At 39.8% G+C, this 17,500-nt stretch overlaps 1 long non-coding RNA gene across 6 annotated transcripts in view; it reads right to left on the bottom strand.

Annotated features, from left to right (window-relative positions):
• The window catches only part of LOC108300474, a 176,941-nt gene that overhangs the window by 13,333 nt on the left and 146,108 nt on the right, over nucleotides 1–17,500 (bottom strand). The window contains exon 8 of one of the 6 annotated variants that reach the window (XR_005199185.1): nucleotides 2,297–3,244. The exons of 4 other annotated variants lie outside the window; for them this stretch is intronic. This is a non-coding gene — a long non-coding RNA (uncharacterized LOC108300474). Of the gene's footprint in view, nucleotides 1–2,296; nucleotides 3,245–11,575; nucleotides 11,812–17,500 lie in introns of those variants that run through there. One more of the 6 variants, XR_005199187.1, reaches the window with a different exon arrangement.

Raw genomic sequence — 17,500 nt, 5'->3', positions numbered from 1 at the left:
GAGCTCACACCACTGCACTCCAGTCTGGGTGACAGAGTGATATTCCATCTCAAAAAAAAGAATATAAGAGTATTCTTATCTCATCAGTGGAAATAACATGAATGAAGAACACCAGGCAGAAGCCTCTGGTGATATAGGAATGGACCAAAGCACCAGAAGCATCAGATGCATAGTATATCAGAGGGAGAGGTCACTGGAGAGCACACTGGAGTCAGGAGTCTGATGCCACAGTGGCTCTGAGATCTTGGCCTTAGTTTTTAAATTAGTTATAAAGGCAGGAAGAAGATATTAAAGAATTTGGAGTCACCATATTTGTGTTTAAAAAATAATAATTCTGGCTTTTCTGAGGTCAATGTATTGCTGGTGAGTAAGGTAGACAAATGTGCCTATGTTGGAAGCATTTTACTAGTTGAAATAAGACATGGTGGTTGCTTGGTCTAGTGATAGCAGCAGGAGGCAGATAGGGGCAGGTCCCCAGTGAAATCCTACCTTCCAGTTGAGACAGTTTAAAGCCTGAAAGCCAAGCTACAAGTCAAATCCACGGACTGGAGTGAGAATCTCTCTTCCCATTTGGTGGCTTTCCTCTGATCCTCTCCTTTCACCTACTTTATATATACCTACGTTTCTTTCATTGGTTTTCTACACTGTCATGCCCACCTTTGAGTGGCGCCTTTTTAAAAAAACTTTTTTGCAAACTCACAAACCAATCAGCACATACTTCCCACTCTGAATTCATAAAAGCCCTGGACCCAGCCCTCCCAGTTGGGAGGGAGACCACCCAACTTTGGGTAGGGGACCACCATTGCATCCCTTCTCCACTGAGAGCTGTTACATCAGTCAATAAAATTATTCTGACCTCCTCACCCTTTGATTGTCAACATAACCTCATTCTTCTTGGATGCAGGACAAGAACTTGGGAACCGCCAAACATGGGTGCGAGCTGTAACACAAGCAGACTGGGACATGCCCAGCCCAACTGCAGGCTGAGCCCAGAACCTGCAGTGAGTCTGGGATCCAAGCCAAGTGCAGCCCAGCAGGCCAAGTGGATGGGGTACCTCCTGCAGCAGGCCCAGGGCTGAGCAAGGCCCAGGCAGGGACGTCGTTGGCTGCGGAGGTCCCTGGCTGGGAAAGTGACTGAGAAAAATCCTGCATCACTAGGTTATTGGGAGAAGAGATAGAGAGATAGTGTGTATCAGGGAAAAGTTGGTAGGTAGAACTTTGACCACATAGTGTGGGGTTCATTAAGAAGCTATAGTGGATGTTATTGGTGCCCTGATCTTGCCTTCTCTCCTAGCAGATTTGCCCATTTCCAAGCTGCTGTGAGTATTGGATGCTACTTGCTCACAGCTGCCACCTTCTCTGGAGCTTTTCCCCAGTAAGACAGTAGCTGCAGTACTGGGGAAGTTAAGTCCTACACCTTTCACTCCTGAGGAAGCTGGAAACCTGACATGTGGTAACAAAAAGCCAGTCTCCTTGCCTCAAGGTGGGAGCAGCTGAGTGAACAATTTGCATTCCAGAACTTCCCTAAGGGATCATGTTGAAGCTAGACTCACTTATATCTTTTGCTCAGGCTTCTCCTGTTTTTCTCACCCCCCTTCTGAGAGCACTAATTAAATGAATCACTTGACTATTACTACATCAATTTCCATATCATAAATTACTTGAGAATTCTTGTCTGAACCTCTGCTTTTAGGGAACTCAATATAAAAGAGAATTTAATTTTGAGCAGGTTACTTTTGACATGACTACGAGGTATCCAAGTAATGACATTAAATAGGTATATTGATATAGGACTCAACCTTAGAGAGATAGAGTATTCGGACATTAATAGCATGTGAATTGTAAAAACAGCCAGAGGAATGGATGGAATTTCCAAGGAGATATGCAACTAGATAAGAGGGCTTAGGGCTGAGCCAGGAGATCTCTGACATTTAGAGGTAGGAGTTAAGGATTCAGGAAAAGAGAATATAGTGTCTTGGAACCTAAAGAAACTCTATATCTAGATTTTGAGGTTGTAATAGGGTTCTATCAAATGAAATTATATTAATTATTAGGATTCCTAGTGGTCATTGTCTTCTTTAATATACAATATGCAGAAAATTCAAGAAATGTGATATTCTGTTAAAGAATCTTTTAATCATAGATACCTGCAAACAGATACTTTCAGAGTCTTTACAATTCTAGGTAAGGTTATTTTATGTTAACTGCACAATAAACTCATGTCATCAATGAAGGTTTTTCCATTTGAATTAAGTCCCCAGTCCCTATAAAATGAGAATTTTTCTCATTTGCTGAAGTCTTCCAATTACTTTCTAAGTTGAATTAGTAGTGCACTAAACTTTTATTTCTGGAGAAATGAGTTCAAGTAGAGGTCATCCATGCAAATGAGTTGGGTGATTTCAAAGTAGCATATAAGGGTGTCAGAAAGTTCTATCCACATTGGTTTATTTTTTAAAGGTAAAGGCAAGATTAAAATGTGGATTTGATGTATTGATTTAAAGTAAGATTTGAAAATGAGTGTACTTTTGTCTAAATCCCAGCACCCAACCAGTTACTTATCAGGGAGCAAAGTTGATGACAGGCCTGATCATCCCAAAATGATGTGGCAACAAGCCAAAGGTGTGAGGTGAGTATCACAGGTCCCCTGAGTTAGAGATGCTATGGACAGTGAGCACATAAATTACCAAAGTTTATACTAAGGTATGAGGTTCTTACTACAACAAAGTTCTCAATTCTTGTTTAATTTCTGCAATATTTTGAGTTAGAGGATATTTCCTTCAGCTTAATAGTGGTGCAAATGATTTTTTTAAAAAAACTAAGCAACTGAAAGAAATTATCTTGTGAAAGCTGGCTCATGGTTGTTTCACAATATACTAGTGTGGTGAGCTCAGTGGTGCTCTTCAAAATGATATGTTCATGTCTTAATCTCCAGAACCTGTAAATGTGCCCTTATTTGGAAAAAGAAGCTTTGAGGATGTCATTAAGTAAAGAATTTCAAGATGACATCTACCTGGGTTATCTGGATGTGCCTTAAATCCAATGATCAGTGTCCTTAGACAAAACAGGAGAAGACAAAGAGAAGAAAGCTATGTGAAGACAAAGACAGAGATTAGAATTCTGCAGCCACAAGCTGAGGAGTGTATGGAGTGACCAGAAGCTGGAAGAAGCAAGAAAAGGCTCTAGTGAGTCTTCAAAGGGAGCACGACCTGCCAACATCTTAATCTCAGACCTCTGGCCTCCAGAGCTATGAGAAAAAAATTTTTGTTACTGTAAGCCACCAAGTTTGTGGTGATTTGTCACAGCAGTCACAGAAAACTAATACAAGTAACAGTATTTCAACTGTTTGATAACTATAACACAAATAATAGTAAAACATGGAGCACATACTCTGTGAAAAAGGTTACTGAACACCTACTCACATTCTACCAGCACTCTGTGCTCAAAACTAGAGGCTCTCTTTTCAGCTCAAGCTTATAAAATCCTGGGCAAGATTATCCCCATTTTACAGCTCATGAAACTGGGTCTCAAAAAGGTTAAAATATTTTCCAGGAGGCCACTGCAAATAAGTGTAACACAATGTGGATTTGTGTCCAAGTCTGTCTAACCTCAAAACCTTTGCTCTTTCTAATACACCATTCACCTTCGTCTCATTTATTTTAGGCAATTTTTAAATTACAGTAAACTGGTCTTGTAGCCAGAATAGTCGAATACAAATATTGGCTGCCAGACAGAGATTTAGTGTCATTAAAGGCACTGTAGTCATCTTTCTGCATGAAAACATTTTTTTCTGACATCTTCATTCTCTTTGTAGAGAAAGGTTACAAGTTAACTATTGCTCAGTCAGACTTGCATCTTCCTTTGCTTAACATTGTCAGAAAGATCTTTAGAAAGCTGAAAACAATTAATAAGACTGACAAGTCAACCATAAGTAGTCATCAAAAAAATAGGCAAAAGTTATATTTGTTGGGTATGGATTCCTAGTGTAACCTGTTAGACTAAGTTTGGCCAAGTCTGACCTAAACTCTCAGCACATTTTGGGAAGGATTGAAAAAGTTTCCCTTTTTATCATCGTCAGAAGAAGGTTATTCTTTGAAGATGCAACATAAAAATACCCTCCTCAAATGATAACTTTAAGAAAAATAAGATAGTGTTTGTAACCAATCCTCAAAAGCCCTTTCTAAATTGTTAATGCACTCCTGGTTTTCCTCAAACAAAGTGAGCACACTGCTGAGACGGTGAACATTTGTTATTATCATAGCAGAAGGTAAACTATTTTCATAAATATGCAAATATCTCCTACTGGGCTTCTATAATACTTCCAGCAACTCTGCTGCAGCGTATGTCTATTTCAAATCTGATGATATTAAAACGGAGGAGAAAGTGCAGAGCACGCAGCTTGGAATTCTTTCTGCCCAGGAAAGCTGGCAATTAGAGCTGGGATAGGCAAGCGGGCCTGGGATAATGGACAGTACTAAGATAACCTGCTTAATTTGATGTTCCTCTAAGCCTAAGATGTTGCAAAGTAAGGAGCTTTGTTTAAAAAACAGTGAAACAATAACAATCTTTTTATGATTTCACTGCTGATGTACTGAGAGGTTTGCAGTCTGTAGAAGAACAGCGCTATGGAAATCCAAGACAAGAGGCTCTCTATCATTACTGGATTGTATTTGCCTATTTTTTACATTTTTTTATTTTTATTTTTTGTGGTATTGGGGCCTTTCTCTTTACCATTCTGTGAGCTTATGGAAGTCAGAAATCTTTGAAGGGTATTCCCTCAGGATGTCCACATGCCTAGCCACACTGTAGAAACAGTAAGGAGAAGGCTCTACTAAGTGCCCTAAGTGTAGGTTAAATGAATGAATGAATGAAAGAATAAAGGAGGGATACAGATATAATGGCAACAGTAATTTTATCATTTTATGACAAATTACTGGAGTTAAGTCTGGGGTTCAGTCCTGGGGTTCAGTCCTGCCTCCACCATTCACCAGCTACACAAACCTTGGACAAGCAACAAACTCTGTGCCTCAATTTCCTAACCTATGAAAATGTCTGTAACTCACCAGGCACTGGGCCTGGCTTATGTCAAGCATTGCATTCATGGAAGCTGTTATTCATTTCTCAAGATGGTGAGCTCCCTGACTGACCTTGGAAGAGTATACCTAGCAAGAAATTTATTTTTCTGGTTGAAAAGAAAGTTTGAGCACGCCTGCTGTGACAGCTCCTGCATTCTGGCTCTTGAGAGATACAGAAGGGCCCTACTCTACCTAGTAGAGAGATGTGGCCCAAAATAGATAATAATAAACATAAAATGTATTATCTATTATACAAATTATTCTTAGTATTAAATAATACAATAAATATAACAAAATCATGCGTAAGAATCAATGGTAACACAAAAAAGGAATGTCAAGGAAGACAGGAATAGTTTTACAAGGAAAGGGATGGTTGAAGTTACAATACCATAATAGGAATTTTTGGAAATAGTCTGAGTTAAGATTGTGGGGTATTTAGGAATTATAACTATGACTAACCATTGCAAAGATGCAGAAGCAGTTCCCAGTGTTCCTAGGATGGCCGAAAAATCAGCTTGCCCCCAAATCTTTCTCCTGCAGATGATTTCTTTTCTGTTGAACACAGTTTTGTCCCCTGAAAACCTTCCTAGGAAGATAGAACACCAAAGCTCTGAGGCTCAGAGTATACAGGTATAGTAGACACACTTCTCTTTGGAAAAGACTGTTTCCCCAGGGAAGGGTAGCTGAGCATGCAGCAAGGAGAGTGTCAGTTTCCATAACACATGCAGTTTTTCATACATTTGCCATGAAGTAGCCCTACTGAATTCCCCATGTTTGAGGGGAATATATTAATGCCTAGCTTCCTACACCATTTCTAGAAATCAAAGCTTCAGATCTTGAGCTCCCTTAAAGAGTTGCTGCTTCTTCTCTAACTATATCCACATTTCGATTTGGAGGAGGGCTGGGACAGGCCCTGAGATTTCCCAAGGCAGATCTCTATTGCTGTGCATTCCTCAACCCCACTTCCCCCTTCTGATTCTGCAAATATTCAAAAGGCCCCTTTTTACGTGAGATTAGGAACCTCTCACCCTAAAATCGAACTTCGGGAACTATAGAAAATTTGAGCAGAAATGGTGGAGGGAAAATGTCTTCTTGGGATCAGGATTCAAAAACTGGAACAACATTGATCTAGAGCAGTGGTTCTCAAACGTCAGCAGGCATTAGAGTCAACTGATGAACTTAGTAGAACACAGATTGCTAGTCCTACTCCCAGATATTCTGATTCAGTAGGTCTTGGATGGGGGTTTGAGAGTTTGCATTTCTAGCAAGTTCCAAATGGTGCTGATGCTGCTGGTCTGGTGATCGGACTTCAAGAATCAATGGTCTAGCAGGTTATGGTAAAGGAAACAAAACTGGCTGGAGAGGAGGAGGTTCCAGATTCTTAGCTTAAAGATGTCACTAATTAGTGGTAAAAATTCTACTCTCTCACTCTGGGCTTCAGGCTCTACAACTATAAAACTGGTGAGATTGGGAGCCATATGTTTCCAGATGCTTATGACAGAAAACTGATTTCTATTTGCTCGAAAACAAAATGAAATTGATTGGGTCATGAACTAGAAAAGTCCATGTGTAGACGTTTGACTTCATGTGTGCCTGGACTCAGCTCTCAAACAATGTCACTGGGCTTGTTTACCCTTTCAATACCTCAGCTGGGCTTCATTCTCAGGCAAGTTCTCATCTTGCCTGAGAGTGGTGCCAAGAGGACCACTAAGAGAATGTATCCTCCCACCTTAGCAGCTACAGGGAGGATCTCTCTCTCTCAGTAGCTCCAGACAAAAGTATTGGGGCTGATCATTTCTTGGAGTGGGTGTTGTGAACCAATCTGGGACCTATTGCCCAGGCCAGGGGCATGTGCCAACTCATGAAACTAATGGGTAGGATAAATACAGCTTAGGTCACATGAACAAAATGTGGGGGAGAGCTAATTCCACAGTAGCACCAAGATGTTGCTATCAGAAGAAAGAGAAATGGAGAGGCTATGCAGAAGATTGTAACTTGGGGATGGATAAATCAGATCAATTAGGTTTCAATCTTTTTTTTTTTTTTAATCTGTGGAATTATCGGCCACAAAGATTGCTTTAAAAGCGTTCATTCTTTGAAAGTCATTGTAAATTTTTTTTCTCCTCTTTTGTGATGTAAAATTATGTTGACTATTTCATTAACTATTTTTATTTTATTTACTTTATTTTATTGACTATTGACTAATTTATTTACTTTACTGATTATTTACTTTATTTACACTTTTGAAATACCACTCCTCCCTGGAGATGTGGCTCCCTGGATGGGATCAGGGCAGAGACTGTTGCCAGTGAGGGGGCAGGGATTTTGGAGCTTGTCAGACCTGAGTTTAAATCCCAGAAACACCACTGACTATTTGTGTAACCCTGTGCAAATAGCCTTGTCCTTTCAGTTTCTGTAGAATGGGATATCAATACCTATCTTCCAGGGTGATGGTCAGAAACAAATTAGGTGATGTCTGTAAAGCACCTGTCTCAGTACAAAGACTCAACAGATGAAAACTACTTTTGTTATTATTGCTAAACTCAGTGAGGTCCATTTGTCAAAATAGTCTTGATTCCAGCTAGAAGTTGAGAATTATTTCAGTCTATGGACGCCCAGACACCAGAGCCAATTGGAATAAAGTCACCAATTTAGCAGACTTAGGTTTATTTTCTCCTCCTCCCGACTCACATTGAGTACTGATATCTTCTTAATAAGGAATCTGGAGCATTTCTGGGAGTTCACAAAACAAGGTAGAAAGTAGCCTGGGTGAGATGAACATAAAAAATAGAGGGAACACAAAGGGAACCTGGAATCAGTGGGAAACTTCATTTTCTTTAATTAGCATATTTAAGTGAAACTTAGAAGCTGCTCCTTCCCTGAAACATTGCATTTTATTAAAAGCTGTTTAGAGCTCATAACCATTCTGCTGATTTTCTCTAAACACGTTCTCCTTATAGGCCGGTGCTAAACTGTGCATATGAAATGAGCTCAGCTTAATGTTGTGTTAAAAGAATTTGGTCTCCAGAGCTGTCTCTCTTCTTAATAATATGTAATCATACTCCATCTATTTAGTTTTCATTTAACTTGCCCCATGCAGGCAATGAATCCAGTTTAATTAAATGTGCCTTTAAATAGTTGAACGGCACTCATTTGCACCTAGCAAGCCTCCTTTTCATCCTATTAAGACCCCCTCAAGATATAAAAACCCAATAAAGAGGCCTTGTAAGATGTGTGTCTGATAATGCAAGGGAAGTCTGACATTTGCTCCATAATTTAGTGAAACCTGCAGCAGCTTTTGGGCACATTGTCACAGTTGAATGGAGCCAGTGTGGGGTCTCTTGGGTTCCGGAGAGCTGTATCTGGATGAATCCTCACAAATAGCACATTTGGAGATGGGCTGGTGATCCTCTGGGTTGGAGCCAGCAGCAAAGGAAGTGAGGCCACTGACACGGCAGACAGATGCCCAGGAAAGCTCTCAGAGGGTCGTTAAAAAGGGCCTGGCCTATGCCCCTGGTTATATTCTCTGGGGACAATGCATGGATGGGGCTGCAGCTTTCCGTACTATAAGATGTGGAAAGAGGGAAGGGAAACCCATCCTGAAAACTGGGGGCAGAAAATTAGGCAGTATTTTGCAGTCAAGAGAGGTAACGGTAGAATACATAATTGCTGCTGTGACTATCCTAATCTCTGAGTCCTCCATTTAAGACTGGACTCAGTTCAACCTATTGGTTCATGATTCATGCAGGAAACACATGATTTCTTCAGCAAATGCCAAGTGCTAGCCCCCGTTACAGACCAGAGACACAACGAACAGATGACAAGCAGATAAATAGATGGTGTCAGGTGGTGAGAAGAAAGATAATACATCAGGTTAAAGGGTATAGAGGTTAATGGAGTGGGCAGTTGTAGAATCGGGGTGGACATATTGTCAGTGGAGACCTCATTTGTTAGGTACTATTTGGTAAGCTCAGATTTGATACACTCTTGTGGGTTATGTGCTCAGAGCTAAATTCTAGGGGCTTTTACGTTGTATGTCAGAGACTGTCTACAATGTGTCACTCCATTGGTTGACTTAGTTGATTGTGTTGATTGGTTGGGGCCCCCTTTATTTAGGTCTTTCCTCAACAGCATGCAAAAGAGGACTTTTTCCAGTTGTCCTCTCATGGATTTTTAAATGCCAGTTATATTGTTCTCTACGAGTTCTAATGTATGTAAGCCGTGCCTGCCTAGTGAAAAAATAAGCTCTTTAATGTTGAGAACTCAGCCTTTTAGTTGTCTATTTCCCACCCAGCAAGAATGCCTCTATAATACAGGATAACACAAACTTCAAACTGTAATATGAGTTTAGAATTTATATTTTGGTACTTTAAGCTTTGAAAAATTGGCCTATGTATCATCTCAATAACCCTGTATGGTGAACAAAATCTGCAGTGTCCAGCTATGTGGTCTTGGGCAAATTAATTCATTAATTTATTCATTCATTTAACAAATATGATTTCAATTCCATGATTAATTTTCTTGGAATTCAGTTTTCTTATTTAAAATTTAGGGACATTAATGCTCATTTTGCATAAATTGAAAATGATATAGTAAATATGTTAATAACTGCCACAATGTACATAGCAGTTGCTCCATAAATAAGAGTTATTTATGATTTCAAACATGTTTAGGATGATGAGTGGGAGCAGGAGATGTGAGATGTCATGCAAAAGAAATAGCTAGAGGCCAGATCATGATGGAATTAAAAACCTAATTGCAGTGAGGGTCATTTGAAGTGTTTTAAGCAAGAATGTAGCATGATCATATGATCATACTGGTGACTTCATAGAGAACAGATAAAAAGAAGACAAAAGTAGAAGCAGAAACACCATTTAGATGGGTGTTGCAGTGGTCCAGGGAGGGAATGATGGTGGTTTGGGTGTGATGAAGAAGATGAAGAGAAGGCAGCAGACACACAAGGTACAGTTCAACAGTGGAATAAACAGGACTTGCTAGTGAATTGAATATGGAAAGAAAGGAAAAGGGAAGAGACTCCCAACTTTCCAAGTTAAGCAATCAAATGTCTTCTGAGGGAAGTAACATGCAAGAACAAGTAGGTATGGCACTTAGTTACCACACATCACACCTAGATTCCTAATGACAGCATCGGCCTAAAGCTCAGAAGATAAGGCTGGGCCAGAAAATAAGTTTCCTGACTTTAACATCCCATGGTATTTAAAGGCATGGGAGACCATGAGATTACCTGGAGAGAAACTTAAGTGTGAGAAGAGAGGAGGACTCTGGTGAGATCTCTGAAGAGCTGCACAGCTTCAGGGCTGCATAAAGGAGGAGGAAATGAGGAGACTAAGGGGTGGCCTGTGGCACAGAAGAAATCATCGAAGCTAGGAAGAGAAAATGATTCAATAGGAGGGTAGTTTTTTATTCTGTCAAAACCATCTGAGAGGTAAAGTTGGATGAAGGTTTAGCAAAACAGAGATCACTGAATACCCCAATAAGAGAAAATTCAGAAGACAAGAGGAAAAACCAATTTGAAATAAATATGAGAATAAAGGAGAAATAACAAAGTAGAACTATTTTTTAGGAAAGAGTTATTGAGACCTACTACATTCCAGGCACTGCTAACCAATGCTGGAACTGAGCAGTTACTTCTGTTGTAGAGGGAAGACAGACAATATACATACAAAAAAATACACAATATGTCAGCTAGAAAGAATAATGTAGCATTAAGCAAGACTTAAAGGGATTTAAAGGACTGCTAAGTGGATATGGTTGTTGTCTTATCTAGGGAGGTCAGAGAAGTTGGCCAGGGAAGTCCTCTCTCGTGAGGAGGAGTTGGAGCACGGACCTATAGATAATGAGAGAGAGAGAGAGAGAGAGAGAGAGAGAGGAGCATGCACCATGAAAATATCAGTGAATACTACATTCCAGGCAGAAGAAGCAGTACATATTAAAAATCTGAAGCAGCTGCATGAATAGCATTGATAAGAAACAGAAGTGAACACTCAACATAGCTTGAGTGTAATGCATGAAGTAAAAAGAGGTAGTAGTCGAGGTCAGGGTGGTGAAGGGGTGGTAGGGTAGATCATGTCAGGCTTTGGAAATCTTTTTCCAAAGACAGTCTTTTCCTCTAAGATGCAAGGTAATTGGGAGGTTTTCATCAGAAGCTGCTGCAGGGTGGACAGGGAAACAGGAAGAGCCACTGGGGGCTACTGTTGTGGTCCAGGTAAGAGATAATAGAAACTTGCACCATGGTAGTGGCCAAATGGTTAAAAAGAAAAACATTCTGGAACTGTTTTAAAGCTAAAATTGATATAATTTACTAATAAATTGGGATGAGTGATGGAAAAATGTCAAGGATGACTACATAAATGATTTACAAAGTTGACTGTGAAGAAGGGTTCAGACAATGGCTGGAAGGGACAGGGAACAAGGTGAGCAGCTTAAGAATGTGTTTGCCTGAAAATGAGAGAAATTCTGTATTAGCTAGGGCTGCTGTAACATAATATGGTAATACCATAGACAGGGTTATTTAAGAACAGAAATTTATTTTCTAACAGTTCTGGAGGCTGCAAGTTCAAGATCAAGATGGCAACAGGGTGGGTTTCATCTGAGGCCTCTCTACCTGGCATCCAGATGGCTGTCCTCTTGCTGCCTTCTCACACGGTCGTCTCTCTGTGTGTGCACTTCCCTGGTGTGTCTGTGTGCTGAATCTCCTTTTCTTCTAAAAACACCAGTCCTATTGGAATAAGGCACACCCTACTGCTCTCAATTTAACTTAATTACCTCTTTAAAGGCCCTATATCCAAATTTAGTCACATTCTGACTTAGAGCTTGAACACATGAATTTGGGGGGAAAACAGTATAAAATGTGTAGCCTTGTTATTTTGGCTTAGTAGCCATAGAAGAAGATGAGGAATGACATGAAAGTGAACTGCTCTCCCTCTTTTCAGACCGAAATATCACCTAAGATCAGGACTTGCAATGACCCATGTGGCAGCTGAGGGAGAGAGTGCCTTGCAGCAAGGCTTTTGGATTGTTTTTGGACTTAAAGGGTGAATTATATAAAGAGGAGTTTTTGGAAATATTTGCAGGATTGGTATGGAGGCCACATGTCCTTTTTTGGAATTAGGTTCTAGAAATGGAAACTTACAGATTTTGAACTCACTACCTGTACCACACACATTTTTCTAAACCTAGTCTCAGATTGAGAAAGAGAGACAGAAAGAGAGATCGGAAAATAAAAATAATAAAAAGTGAGTGAAACTGCAATTTTGACCTAAGGACCTTAAGCAGAACAGCTGGTTACTCGGATACTCCTTATTTAAATAATGAAAATGAAATGAGAGAAAGGAGACGGTCATTATTATCACAATTATCACAAGTGTCATCCTCTCACTGATGCCTCATTAAGATGAATTTTAGCAGATCAAAATCTAATATACTACTATATTGAAGACACTTTTTTGTTGTTATTGTTTACTGCAAGGATATATTTCACCACCTATCATATTGCTGTCACTTCATGTGAAACAGCATAGAGCCAATTCTGTAAAATGAAGACACTTTTTTTAAAAAGTGGAAATAAATCAATAAAAGGTTAAAAGATTACTGATGAAATCATGGTGTGGATTACTAAGAGTATAATATTCAGATTATGCTCTTGAGCTGGGCATCTTTAAAAATGTTGTTTTTACCTGTATTCATGTTTTTAGGGTGTCAGCTCTGGCTTTAATCTGTTAAGATTCAAATCCTCACTTGAACACTTACCATGTGACTCTGGACAAGTTATTAACCTAAATTCCAATTTCCTGACCTGTAAAATGGGAATAATGAGAACACTGATCCCAGAGAGCCACCATGGTGATTCCATGACTGATGTGGGTTAAGTGATAGATATGGTGTTTGGCACAGAGCAAGTGTCAGATAAATAGTTTTAGATAACTCCTCGTGAAGCAGAGCAAAAGGGAACCTGACTCATTGAGGTAATGTGTGCGTAGGATACAAGCCATGACAGAGGTTACAGGGCCATATGTGTGTACAAATGGCCATGCTGAAGTAGGGACTCTGTGATATATGCCTCATTCTTACTCAGGACAGTGATGAAAATGGGAGAGCCTTGTTTAAAAAGCTGGACAACAGTGTCATTACAGGGGAAAGCATTTACCTCTTTTCCATATACATCCTTTGTTCAATCACATGCTTCAAGGTTGCACATTCAAAACATACATTCAAAGATTACAGCTTTTAGAGTTTCAAGACAGCAACAGAAGAGCATTCAATCATGTGGGGGCCCTTCATAGACCCTGTTCTCCCTGTTCCACTGTAATTCATAAATGGTTGGAAATGCAGAGCACTGGAGAGTATTAATTAGGACTTTTCAGATGTAATGGGAACAAGTCAAGGAGTCTAAGTTTCTTTTTTGCTGGATGGATCACCCAGTGGAAGTTTTCTATTTAGTTGAGTAAAGCTCAACTTTTATCAACAGTTTCACTCACTCTTGTGGTATGTAATCCCTGTGCACACTCGGGGGCACCCAGAGAAAACTACATTCTGAGTTATTAGTAAATTTTCTCCAAGTGAATCTGCCAAACACAGCAGCTTAAAACTAGATATAGCTTCTCAGGAAGCAGCCCAAGTCCAGGCTCTGCCACTGAGATTGGATTAACAGGAACCCACAGGGCTCTCTTGGATAAGCCGTATGGACCCATGGTTGTTAATTTGGGAACTTTATTAAATAGTGGATTTGGATTGAAAGGTCATGCCTCAAAATGTAAGAAGCCCTGGTTTGTTGAAATGAGAAAACTGATACTGAATGAGGTTATATCTTGAATCTGGGCAGACTTGTTTTGGCTACCCCACTGCTCAACCCCTAATTAGTAGGGCAGAGAAAACAAGTCCATATAGGCTAAATGGCCAAGAGCAGATGAAAATCAAGCTAATAATATAGTAATTAGGAACGAAGCCAAAGCAGGACCTGCAGATGCCCAAAGTTAAAGAGATGCAAAGAAAAGTGTTGCTATTCGAAAAAAAAAAAAAGGAATGGTCAGAACAAGTTTTTCAATAGCATATATTTTGAGACTAAGATTGAGGAAGAAGGTAACAGGAAAATGGTTAGCCCCATAGTTAGGATTACTTACATATAGAAAATATTTGCAAAGCTTCCCTTCTCCTTTCATATCATAATAAACACTGAAATTGTGTTGTTTTCCAACATAGCTGCTAATATTTGCAAAGTAGTAATTCTGCAAAGGAAACAGCTTAAAATAAAGTATGCCTGATGCTTAGGAAGAAAGTAAAGAATGCTGTCTTTGAGTAGTTTCTCTAAGTAGCTTTTGATCAGGACCGAGTTGCACAGAAACAGATCTGATTCCAGTCTCACTGGTGCTGCATACTCCATGTGATCATTTTCAGGTCTCACTTCTAAATTGGCTTCAGGGTACTTCTACATCATGTGAAAGTGCTGTACAATTTCCAAGTTCCCTCTAACTCAAACATTCTGATATCCTTCCCTCAAAAAGATCCTTAAAGACAATGGAAGACTAAATAGTAACTAGAACTTTTTCCGAAATAAGGCTGACATTATCTGCAAATGGGTTAAATCACTATGCTTATGTTTGACACTGCTATGCATTTTCCCATTGCAGATTCACAATCTTCCCCAGACCTTATCTGTGTATATAGACACATCTGCTTAACTGCCTTTACAGTAAAAGCATTGTCAAAAATGTGAAAGTTCAGGATGTAAGTATGATGACACACTTTATTTCTCCCAATTAAAATAAAACTAGATCAATCCCTTAGAGGAAGTTTGGAAAAGTGTTAGCCATACCTTTCCCTTGATTTCCCTGTCAAAAGATGGAGAAGCTGCCTTTCTAATCCTTTTGGTGCAGCTTCTATAGCCGATTGGTTTTTAGTACCAAAAAGTGTCGCTGAAGAATCTGGCTGATAATGTCCAGGACTGCAGTTTTTCACTAGACCAATAATATGGTTTGGCTGTGTCCTCACCCAAATCTCATCCTGACTTATAGCTCCCATAATACCCACATGTCCTGGGAGGGACCAGGTGGGAGGTAATTGAATCATGGGGCAGGTTTTTCCTCGTGCTGTTCTCATGATGGTGAATAAGTCTCACGAGATCTGATGGCTTTATAAAGGGGAGTTCCCCTACACAAATCTCTCTTGCCTGCCCCCATGTAAGACGTGACTTTGCTCCTCATTCATCTTCAGCTATGATTGTGAGGCCTCCCCACCCATGTGGAAATGTGAGTCAATTAAGCCTCTTTCCTTTATAAATTACCCAGTCTCCTGTATGTCTTTATTAGCAGTGTGAGAACAGATTAATACAACCAGCATCCATCAGTAATCTTTCAAGAGATTGAAAATGACTGCTTTTTGGTGCTGCATTCAACCCAAGTGTAGTATACACCTAAGAAGTTTGCAATGTGGTTCCAGAAAACTTTTATAAAAAATAAATAAGTTATATAATGGAATAACCCCCTATTTTATTAAAATCCTTTCACCTCTCTATTTTTAATTAACAAAGGGCAGGAATATGAACAAAATAAGAATCACCATTTAGCTCAAACCAACAAATATTTGCTGAAATTCTGCTCCATATAAGCAACGTATTTTTGTGTGGGAAACACGCAGATGAAACCAACTCTGATTTCTAGAAAGAAGGTCACAATAGAGGTGACGGCAGTGTGCACAGTGAATATACGACTGTAATGCAAGCCAGTCTGTGAAACTGTTACTGGTGCAATAACTGGAAAACAAAGCATCATAGTGTTGAGGGTGGAAGGTGCAGTGGGGAGTTTATTTTTTGTGAGCATTTGTAGTTCATTTTGACTTGGAGGTTAAGTAGAACTTCAACAGTGAGAGAAGTAAAGGAAAAAGCAAAGATAATAATAATGGCTAATATTTTATGTGTAATTACTTGATAATATTACTGTTTTTTATTTTAGGGAAGAAACCTTGACCAATATATCTTATCTATGACATTGCACATCCAGGACTTAAAAGCAGATTTGGTATCAAGACCTGAATTTATAAAACTGAGAGGAACAAATAGAATAATATATTTGGGCAAAGCCTGTAGTGTCCAGTGTGGTTGTGGCATCTGGTGAGAGAGAAAATGTAGCAGAAGATGAAGTGGTAATTTAATCCAGATTTTAGAAGGCTTTGACTATCAGACAATATTTGACACCATTTATTGAATAAGAGTCCTTGATACTGTCCATTCCGGAAAAGGAGGGAACCTTTACTGTGGCACATAGTTAAATGTTAATACTAAGAATGCCCCCCAGGTACACTAATAACTAGATGCATCTTCAAACTAATTTGCTTTTTGAGCTGGGTACGGTGGTTCACACCTGTAATTTCTGCACTTTGGGAGGCTGAGGCAGGCAGATCACTTGAGTTGGACATCAGCCTGGCAAACATGGCAAAATCCCACCTCTACTAAAATACAAAAATTAGTCAAGTTTGTTGGTGTGGGCCTACAGTTCCAGCTACAAGGGAGGCTGAGGCAGGGAAATTGCTTGAACCCAGGAGGCAGAGGCTGCTGTGAGCCAAGATGGTGCCACTGTACTCCAGCCTGGGTGACAAAGCAAGACTCTGTATCGAAGAAAAAAAAAAATAAATAGCTTTTCATATATATTCAGCACTGAAAAGAGAAGCAGAGCACTGTTTGGGGAATAAAGGAATCTCATAGTGGACTTGAATGCTTTTTCTGAGTTCTGGCCCCAAACTTTCATGTAAAATACAAAAGAAAAACTGTTTTATGTCTTAGTTCATGGGAACTGCTATAACAAAAGGTCATAAACTGGGTGTCTTATGAAAAACAAAAATGTATTTCTCACAGTTCTGGGGGCTGGGAAGTCCAAGATCAAGGAGCCAGCAGATGCAGTGTCTGGTGAGGGTCTGCTTTCTGGTTCATAGATGGTGCCTTCTTGCTGTGTTCTCAATGGTGAAAGGGGTAAGGATGTTCTCTGGAGTTTCTTGTATAGGCGCATTAAGCCCATCACCTAATGTAATCACCTCCCAAGGGCTTCACCTCCTAATATATCATGTTGGTGATTAGGTTTCAGTATAGGAATTTTAGGGGAACACAAACATTCAGATCATAGTAAAACCCCTCTGTTAATTTGAAACAGAAGCACCTTATAAGATATTTTGTGATATCAATTATTATTCAGTGAAGTTTTTAAAGAGTTTCACTCCGGCCGGGCGTGGTGGCTCACGCCTGTAATCCCAGCACTTTGGGAGGCCGAGGTGGGTGGATCATGAGGTCAAGAGATCGAGACCATCCTGGTCAACATGGTGAAACCCCGTCTCTACTAAAACTACACAAAATCAGCTGGGCATGGTGGCGCGTGCCTGTAATCCCAGCTACTCAGGAGGCTGAGGCAGGAGAATTGCCTGAA

This window comes from Cebus imitator, unplaced genomic scaffold (genome assembly GCF_001604975.1).
Source record: "Cebus imitator isolate Cc_AM_T3 unplaced genomic scaffold, Cebus_imitator-1.0 Scaffold27, whole genome shotgun sequence".
Classification (NCBI taxonomy): Eukaryota; Metazoa; Chordata; class Mammalia; order Primates; family Cebidae; genus Cebus; species Cebus imitator.
This window is presented reverse-complemented; position numbering and strand designations above follow the sequence as displayed.